Here is a 10,000-nt window from a genome sequence, read left to right on the forward strand (position 1 = left end):
TTATAAGGATTAATTTTAAAATATCAAATCGATTGTAAATCAAGTGCAAATAGGTTTTTTAAACAAACCGAAGGGTTTATAAAGGCTTGTAAACGCTCTCAAACGCCTACGACCATACCACACTGAGCACACCCCATCTCGTCCGATCTGGGAAGTTAAGCAGTGTCGGGCGTGGTTAGTACTTAGATGGGTGACCGCTTGGGAATACCACGTGCCGTAGGCTTTTGCTTTTTGAATTCATCTTTTTTGTACTATTTTTCTTTCTGACCTATTTATACTTATTACTCGTTTATTTACATTTCTTTAACGCTTAAAAGAAAAGTAAATTCTAGTTATTAGCAAATAAAAACTCAAGCCAATCAGATAACGTTATTTGCTGTTTAAACCAATTAGAGCGCTAAAAAAGTGGTTTGACCAGTTTGAGATATCGAAAAAAAAATGGCACCATCTTGTAGAGTACAATTTTCTGAGTTAAAATTAATACAATTAGTCTTTTATACTAAAACTTTAAAGTTTTTTTGTCCAAAAACAAATAAAAGCGTGGCTACTTGAAAAATCAAACGAAAATAAATTTTGCACTTTTGTATTGTGAGTCATAATAAGTTATTTACTGTTACCAACAGATACTAGCAAAAGCTTTTTAAAGTTTTGTATTAACTTAATGTATTTGTAATTACTTTTACTTAATAGAAACTATTGAATTACGTTTACTTAGTTTACTTTTGTATGTGTATTAAATATATAGCAATTTTGTTTGAATAAGGACTATTAAACTATTAAAAGAAAACTATCAAAGTTTACTAACTCAAAAGCTAAATCTTAGTTTTATTGTTATAAACATTTATGTTGTAATTTACTAATAACTAAATGAGTTTATTTCAAACAAAAAGATTTAAATAATGTTATGTTATGTCAAGCCTACTATATGAGGTATATAGGTATATAAGGTATACAAGCTTATGTTTGAAAATTATAATAAGAAAAATAAAAATAAATACTTAGTTGGTAAAATTTGTATGTTTTAATATGCAAATTAGAGTTAGTATAGAAGTTTTTTTTTAAATATAATAAATATAAATATTTAGTTACTAATAATAAACTAAAATACCAATTTTGTAGTTATTACAAAAAAAAAACTTATCTTACTTAAAGTTCACTGTAATTGAAATATTATACAAAAGCTTCATAATTATAAGCTTTGAATAACTTTACTTCATAAAAAGTTAGTGTTTTGTGTATTGACTTTATGATTATTTTATTTTAGTAACTGTTAGTTTTATACTTTAATAAAAGAAATATGGTTAACAAGTAAGTTAAAAATGAAAGAAGCATAAAAAAACACACTAATTAACTGCTTATTCAATAGTTTGATTATTTAATTATTTTTCTGTTATATAGTTTAATCGTATTGTATAAAAAATACAGAGAGTTCAAATACATAGTTTTTTTTTCTAAGAAAATTTAATTCTTTAATAATAAGTAGTAATTTAAATAAAAAATAATACAAATAAAGTTATACAATATATACAATAGTTTGTCAAACTAGGCAAACACTACTAGGCAAAAAACAAACTAGGCAAAAAACCTACAAAGTAGGCCACCACTACAATCCAATGTTCCAACTGGAAATTCAATGAGATCGTTACTGTACTTGTGATGAACGTTGATAATCCCCAAGATTGTAAGTCGAAGGCCTTACCCAACCTAACCAGCGCACTGGTTTTCTTACAACTGAATTAATCAACATTTAATATTGAATATAATCATTATTGATAGATAGAGGAATGTTGACAATCAACAACAGATTGTAGGTCAAAGGCATTACTCGACCCAAGTACCCACAACCTAGATTGATCAACATTTATTAGATAGATTTGTTTATTGATAGATAGAGGAATATTGTCAATCCACAACAGATTGTAAGTCAAAGGCATTACTCGACCCAAGTACCCACAACCTAGATTGAACAACATTTGTTAGATAGATTAGTTAGATAGATAAATAGTACAGTATAATCTCAAAGAATTTGAAGCCCGAACATTGAACGATAGTGGTGTTTCGTGACGACTAGCGGGATTCGATCTCTCAACCTTCTGCTTATGAGTCAGCTGATAAGACCACTGACCCACCGCGCCACGACAAAGATAAAGAAATATTTTGCTATATAAATAGGTTGATTTTTCAGTGAACTTCAAGTGTCAATTTTTCAGTGTCAATTACAGTGAACTTCAAGTAAGATATACAACAGTATATATATTTCCGAGTCTGACTTTGAGTACTTTTTATATATTATTAACAAGATTTTTTAGGAGTAATATCTGTTTAGTTCTTTAATATATCTTTAAAATAATAATATTTTTTAAGGTGTTTAAAACTTTTAGAAGCTGTATGTAATGTCTTTTAGTTTAATAGTTCTTTAAATTAGTAAAAAAAAATAAACATGGTTGAGTTATCAAATTAAACAAAATAGAACGTCAAGTATTTAATTACTAAAATTAATTTAATTAAAAAAAATCTCAGGTAATCTAAAATGTCAGGAATTATTTAAAAATAAATATAAATTTAAAACTTATTATATTGAAAAGATTGATGAATAATACTCTTGAATGTATGCAATGTTTGTATTTGTAATGCAATAACATAAATGGATAGATCAATGACAAATTGTAAACATATTGTATTATTTTATTTTACGATTTTATTTTATTTATTTAATAATTCAATAAACTTTACTTCTACTTGTCCTGGTCTTAGGTAATTTATAGATAACAATAATTTAAACAAACACTTTTGTACAGTTACAATACAGTTTTAGTACAGTTTGGGAGTAACTGTTGATTAAAAAAACAAAAAAAAAGTTAATTCAGGTTAAAATTTTATAAGGAATAATTTTAAAATATCAAATCGATTGTAAATCAAGTGCAAATAGGTTTTTTAAACAAACCGAAGGGTTTATAAAGGCTTGTAAACGCTTTCAAACGCCTACGACCATACCACACTGAGCACACCCCATCTCGTCCGATCTGGGAAGTTAAGCAGTGTCGGGCGTGGTTAGTACTTAGATGGGTGACCGCTTGGGAATACCACGTGCCGTAGGCTTTTGCTTTTTGAATTCATCTTTTTTGAATATATTGTACTATTTTTCTTTCTGACCTATTTATACTTATTACTCGTTTATTTACATTTCTTTAACGCTTAAAAGAAAAGTAAATTCTAGTTATTAGCAAATAAAAACTCAAGCCTATCAGATAACGTTATTTGCTGTTTAAACCAATTAGAGCGCTAAAAAAGTGGTTTGACCAGTTTGAGATATCGAAAAAATAATGGCACCATCTTGTAGAGTACAATTTTCTGAGTTAAAATTAATACAATTAGTTTTTTTATACTAAAACTTTAAAGTCTTTTTGTCCACAAACAAATAAAAGCGTGGCTACTTGAAAAATCAAACGAAAATAAATTTTGCACTTTTGTATTGTGAGTCATAATAAGTTATTTACTGTTACCAACAGATACTAGCAAAAGCTTTTAAAAGTTTTGTATTAACTTAATGTATTTGTACTTAGTTTAAATTAATAGAGTTTATTTGGTTTACTTTATTATGTGTATTGAATGTGCTAGTATCTAAAAATAAATACAACTAAAACAAAACAAACAAGGAGAGTACTTGAATAGAACCAACACAATTTACAGACCAGTTGTGTACTAAATTTAAAGAAATTCTGAATAGTGAATATGCAATTATTATTATAAGTTCAAAGTTCAATTTAATTTAAATTAATGTATTTTGTAAATTGGTTTTATTTAATAGATAGTAGTGAATTACTTTATTTAATTTACTTTAGTATGTGTTGTATAACTTAATTTAAACCAGAAGCAAAACGGGATTATACTTTCAATAAACTACACAATTTACAGACCAGTTGTGTACTAAATAAAAAGCTATTGTGAATAGTGAATATGCAATTATTATTATAAGTTTATAAGTTCACAGTTTACAAAAGCTTTACAATTTAGTTATTATTTTGTTCATATTTGCATATCTAATTTATGAAAAGTTAGTGTTATGTGTTTTGGCTTTTTAATTTCTTTATTTGTACAACTGTTAGTTTTATATTCTAAAGAAACATTTTTAAATAAATATGTTTAACAAGTAACTTAAAAATGGAAGAAATATATTGTATATATTGAACTATTTATATTTATTCTAGCTATTTGCTTAGTGTATTTATTAATGTGATTATTTTATTTTGTTGTTTGTCTTATAGTTTAATCGTATTGTGTTGAAATATATTTAACAAATACAGAGGTTTAAAGTAAGTTTAAATGAAAATAAAATAAGACATATAGTTGAAATATAAGTTTAAAAAAATATTTTTTTTTATTTCTTTGTTTGTTTGATTGTTTGTTTATTATATAATCGCGACGTTTCATTTTATTACTTTTAAGCATACTAAATATAATAATAGGCATAGTTAGAGGAAAAATTCAATTAGTTTCTAACGTAATAAAAAAGTTTATTTCCACAAATAAATAAATACCTGAAAAATCAAATGAAAAATAAATTTCGCACTCTTGTATTGTGAGTCATAATAGGTTATTTACTGTTACCAACAGATACTAGCGAAGGCTTTTTAAAGTTCTATGTTAATTCAATGTATTTGTACTTAGTTTTATTAAAATGACAGTATTGATGGTTACGTTTATTAAGTATGTTTATTTAACGTTATGTAACTCAAGTAAAACCAGAAGCAAATAAGGAGACTACTTTCAATAAACTACACAATTTACATACCAATTGTATACTAAACTTAAAGCTATTCTATTCTATTTTATTCTTGATAGTTATTTTAAAGTTATTAAATTATACAAATGTATTTTATAAAGTAGTTTTATAAAGTTACTATAGTTTTTTTAACTTACTATAGTATGTGTTATATAACTTTAATTAAACTAGAAGCAAAAAGGGAGACTACTTTAAATAAACTACACAATTTATTGTTATATATAACTCTAATAAAACCAGAAGCAAAAAGGGAGACTACTTTAAATGAACTACACAATTTATTGTTATATATAACTCTAATAAAACCAGAAGCAAAAAGGGAGACTACTTTAAATGAACTACACAAATTAAAAATATATTATTATTTATAAATCAATCGTGTTGTGTTTCAAAATAAATTTTTCAAATAATGATTTACAAGTATTTATCAGTTATTTAGTTTTCTTTTTATAGTTTAGCCGTATTGTTTTATTTATTTGTTATTATCTTTATTTAATTGTTTGCTTATTATATTTATCGCCATGTGCTTAAAAAATAAAACAACTATAAAGATTTAAAAAGTAAGTTTAAATAAAAATAAAATGAAACATATAAAATAAATTTATGATTTTTTTATTATTATTATTATTTTTATTTAATTGTTTGCTTAACATATTTATCGCGATGTGCTTAAAAGAATAGAACAAATACAAAGGTTTAAATAAATAAAAATGTAAGTTTTAAATAAAATAAAATGAAACATACAAAATAAGCTTATGATTTTTTATTATCATTTTTATTATTTTTATTTCATTGTTTGTTTATTATATCTATCGCGATGTGCTTGAAAAATAAAACAACTATAAAGGTTTAAAAAGTAAGTTTAAATAAATATAAAATGAAACATATAAAATAAGCTTATGTTTGATTTTTTTATTTTATTTTTATTTAATTGTTTGCTTATTATATTTATCGCGATGTGCTTAAAAGAATAGAACAAATACAAAGGTTTAAATTGTAAGTTTTAAATAAAATAAAATGAAACATACAAAATAAGCTTATGATTTATTATTATTATTATTATTATTTTTATTTCATTGTTTGTTTATTATATCTATCGCGATGTGCTTAAAAAATAAAACAACTATAAAGGTTTAAAAGGAAGTTTAAATAAAGATAAAATGAAACATATAAAATAAGCTTTTGTTTGATTTTTTTATTTTATTTTTATTTATTTTTATTTAATTGTTTGTTTATTATATTTATCGCGATCTGCTTAAAAAAATAAAACGAGTATTAAGGTTTGAAAGGTAAGTTTAAATAAAAATAAAATGAAACATATAAAATAAGCTTATGTTTTTTTTTTTTTTTTATTATTATTATTATTTTCATTCAATTTTTTGTTTATTATATTTATCGCAATGTGCTTAAAACGATAAAACAAGTATAAAGATTTAAAAAGTAAGTTTAAATAAAAAATAATACAAATAAAGTTTATTTATAATAAACAAACATATTTAAAACATTAAAAAAAGTAGTTTATATATATTATTTTTTATTTATTTCTTTTAAACATATTAAATAAAGTATAAAAAAAGTATTAAAACATTTAAACGTAGCATAAATAAGCTTAAAACATTAAAATAATTGAAAAGAAACAAACAAATTGAAAAAAATCGGCAAAAAAAGTTCAACAGCAACATTTGAGCATCATACACGTATGCATTACTTTACACTAGTGAGAGAGACGTGTTTGTGCGTTCGGTCGACTTGGCGAGAAAGCGGGCTTAAAGCATTACTGTTTAGCACCCGAGGCGCGGCTATTGCAGCGGCGGCGAACGTGCTATGTAAACGCATTGGAGCAGCGTATGAAAAACTACAAGCGTCCAGCGGCGGTAGGCTTATAGCTTTGCGAAGTCGTCGAGACGAGTAGCCGACGCAGGCAGGCACGGCTCGAGGCGGGTAACTGCAGCAGACAGATGGCGTGTTGCTGCTGACGAGTTAACCGGCAGAAGGCAAACGGTTGGTCGGGAGAAAGAACAGTCAGTTGTATAGCTGCATGCTGCAGTCGACGCGGGCTGGCGCTTTAAACAGCAAAAGGCCGGCGCCGACTTTCAGTAACGTTCGCAAGGCTTTTAAGCCGAGTGATAGAAAAGGTCTGTATTTATACAGTAAAAACGCTCAGTCGAGCAACGGGTTTAAACGCCCTCGGATAGTTATCTGGTTGATCCTGCCAGTAGTCATATGCTTGTCTCAAAGATTAAGCCATGCAAGTGTAAGTACGAGCTCACGTACAGTGAAACTGCGAATGGCTCATTAAATCAGTTATGGTTCATTTGATTGTACGCTTTTACATGGATAACTGTGGCAATTCTAGAGCTAATACATGCGTAAAGCGCCGAACTGACGTGAGGCGCGCATTTATCAGACCAAAACTAACCGGCTTTCGGGTCGTTACAATGGTGACTCTGGATAAGCTTGCGGATCGCACGGCCTAGTGCTGGCGACATCTCATTAAAGCAACTGCCCTATCAACTATCGTCGGTACGGTATCGGCCTACCGAGGTTGTAACGGGTGACGGAGAATCAGGGTTCGATTCCGGAGAGGGAGCCTGAGAAACGGCTACCACATCCAAGGAAGGCAGCAGGCGCGCAAATTACCCATTCCCGGCTCGGGGAGGTAGTGACGAAAAATAACAATGCAGACCTCGTACGAGGTCCTGCAATTGGAATGAGTACACTTTAAACTTTTTAACGAGTATCCATTGGAGGGCAAGTCTGGTGCCAGCAGCCGCGGTAATTCCAGCTCCAAAAGTGTATATTTAAGTTGTTGCGGTTGAAAAGCTCGTAGTTGGATATAGGGACGGCGAGGTTGGTCGGTCGAAAGGCTAGCACTGGCCTCGTTGTTCTTGTTGGTCGGTGCCTTCGCGGTGCTCTTAACTGAGTGTTGCGGTGGTCCGGCAAGTTTACCTTGAAAAAATTAGAGTGTTCAAAGCAGGCTTTACGCTTGTATAATGTTGCATGGAATAATGGAATAGGACCTCGGTTCTATTTTGTTGGTTTTCGGAGCACGAGGTAATGATTAATAGGAACGGACGGGGGCATCCGTACTGTGCCGTTAGAGGTGAAATTCTTGGATCGGCGCAAGACGAACGACTGCGAAAGCATTTGCCAAGAATGTTTTCTTTAATCAAGAGCGAAAGTCAGAGGTTCGAAGACGATCAGATACCGTCCTAGTTCTGACCTTAAACGATGCCGACTAGCGATCGGGCAGTGTCGAACTTAAGAACTGTCCGGCAGCTTCCGGGAAACCAAAGTCTTTGGGTTCCGGGGGAAGTATGGTTGCAAAGCTGAAACTTAAAGGAATTGACGGAAGGGCACCACCAGGAGTGGAGCCTGCGGCTTAATTTGACTCAACACGGGAAATCTCACCCGGCCCGGACACAGCGAGGATTGACAGATTGAGAGCTCTTTCTTGATTCTGTGGGTGGTGGTGCATGGCCGTTCTTAGTTGGTGGAGCGATTTGTCTGGTTAATTCCGATAACGAACGAGACTCTTACTTGCTAAATAGCTGCTCGACCCATTGGGTCGGAGACAACTTCTTAGAGGGACTAGTGGCGTTTAGCCACACGAGATTGAGCAATAACAGGTCTGTGATGCCCTTAGATGTTCGGGGCCGCACGCGCGCTACACTGACCGGATCATCGTGTGTTCCCTAGGCCGAAAGGTCCGGGTAATCCGTTGAACCCCGGTCGTGCTAGGGATAGGGACTTGCAATTGTTTCCCTTGAACGAGGAATTCCCAGTAAGCGCGAGTCATTAGCTTGCGTTGATTACGTCCCTGCCCTTTGTACACACCGCCCGTCGCTACTACCGATTGAATGGTTTAGTGAGGTCCTCCGATTGAGCCTGGTACGTGCGGCAACGCACTCGCCGGTGTTCGAAAAGACGATCGAACTTGATCATTTAGAGGAAGTAAAAGTCGTAACAAGGTTTCCGTAGGTGAACCTGCGGAAGGATCATTAACGAATCGAAATTTGATTTCAAGCGACGTCTCTTCTTTTAAGAAGGGACCGAGCCCTGTAACTGTTATAGTTCGGTCGCGTTGCTTCCTGACAGCGGGAGTAATAATTCAGCACGCAAGTGCTGGCGCGGCCGCTTCTTTTTGAACACGATTTTTTGGTTGCATTGAGATTGATTAACACGAGAGATCTCTTAGCGGTGGATCACTCGGCTCGAGCGTCGATGAAGGACGGAGCTAGCTCCGAGAAGTAATGTGAATTGCAGGACACATTGAGCATCGATATTCTGAACGCGTATTGCGGCCTCGGGTAATCCTGGGGCCACGTCCGTCTCAGGGTCTTTAACACACCGATCCTTTCATTAGTTTGAAAGTGCCTGCGACTCGTTTCTGTATTAAGGAGCGTGTCGTCAAAGACAGCTGGTCTGGCGATTTCACAGCTGAAGCGTGAGCAGCCTGCTGGCCTCGGGTGAGGTAGCAACGACGGTAGGTGCTCGAGAATAAGTTAAGTGACTTCAAAAGGCCGACGTACAAAGCGCATGTACTTTTATAGTACATCACTTTTGACCTGAGATCGGGCGGGACGACCCGCTGAACTTAAGCATATCACTAAGCGGAGGAAAAGAAACTAACAAGGATTCCCCTAGTAACGGCGAGTGAAGCGGGATAAGCCCAGCGCTAAATCCGAGCCTTTTTGGAGGGCGAGGAAATGTAGCGTATGGAATTCAGCATGCGGCGAACCAACGACTGCCCACGTTCTTCTGATCGAGGCCTTTTCCCAGAGCGGGTGTTAGGCCCTTGGCGGCGGTCGTAATTCGTCCTAGCGGTTTTCCCGGAGTCGGGTTGTTTGGAAATGCAGCCCTAAGCGGGTGGTAAACTCCATCTAAGGCTAAATACTGGCTCGAGACCGATAGCGAACAAGTACCGTGAGGGAAAGTTGAAAAGCACTTTGAAGAGAGAGTTAAAGAGTACGTGAAACCGCTTGGAGGCAAACGGAGGCGCCCATCGAGTCGCCGGACGTTTTCAGGCGCTGCGAGAGCTGTCCTACTGTTTGAGTGATCTTCGGAGACTCTTACGGTTGCGCTGGCGTCGCGGCGCTGCACTAGCGTTCGGCGAGGGCCGCGACCGGTTGCTGGGCTGACTTTGGTCGTTCGCAAGGTAGCTCTTCTTCGGAAGAGTGTTATAGGCGTTCGATTAGCTTCGGCTCGGCGACCGAG

At 33.3% G+C, this 10,000-nt stretch overlaps 5 non-coding genes across 5 annotated transcripts in view; all 5 read left to right on the top strand.

Moving 5' to 3' along the window:
* Nucleotides 1–104: 104 nt before the first annotated feature.
* LOC145848040 (5S ribosomal RNA) lies at nt 105–223 on the top strand. The gene has a single exon (XR_014371677.1). It is a non-coding gene; the product is annotated as a 5S ribosomal RNA (ribosomal RNA).
* A 2,757-nt stretch (nt 224–2,980) lies between these two features.
* LOC145848041 (5S ribosomal RNA) lies at nt 2,981–3,099 on the top strand. The gene has a single exon (XR_014371678.1). It is a non-coding gene; the product is annotated as a 5S ribosomal RNA (ribosomal RNA).
* A 3,880-nt stretch (nt 3,100–6,979) lies between these two features.
* Nucleotides 6,980–8,787, top strand: LOC145848035 (small subunit ribosomal RNA). Its single transcript, XR_014371672.1, has one exon. It is a non-coding gene; the product is annotated as a small subunit ribosomal RNA (ribosomal RNA).
* A 185-nt stretch (nt 8,788–8,972) lies between these two features.
* LOC145848026 (5.8S ribosomal RNA) lies at nt 8,973–9,125 on the top strand. The gene has a single exon (XR_014371665.1). It is a non-coding gene; the product is annotated as a 5.8S ribosomal RNA (ribosomal RNA).
* Nucleotides 9,126–9,347: 222 nt separating this feature from the next.
* Nucleotides 9,348–10,000, top strand: part of LOC145848039 (large subunit ribosomal RNA) — a 3,631-nt gene continuing 2,978 nt past the window's right edge. Inside the window, exon 1 of the ribosomal RNA XR_014371676.1 lies at nt 9,348–10,000. This exon is cut by the window's right edge and continues 2,978 nt beyond it. This is a non-coding gene — a ribosomal RNA (large subunit ribosomal RNA).

Source organism: Thalia democratica, unplaced genomic scaffold, assembly GCF_965202585.1.
Source record: "Thalia democratica unplaced genomic scaffold, ktThaDemo2.hap1.1 HAP1_SCAFFOLD_1207, whole genome shotgun sequence".
Lineage (NCBI taxonomy): Eukaryota > Metazoa > Chordata > Thaliacea > Salpida > Salpidae > Thalia > Thalia democratica.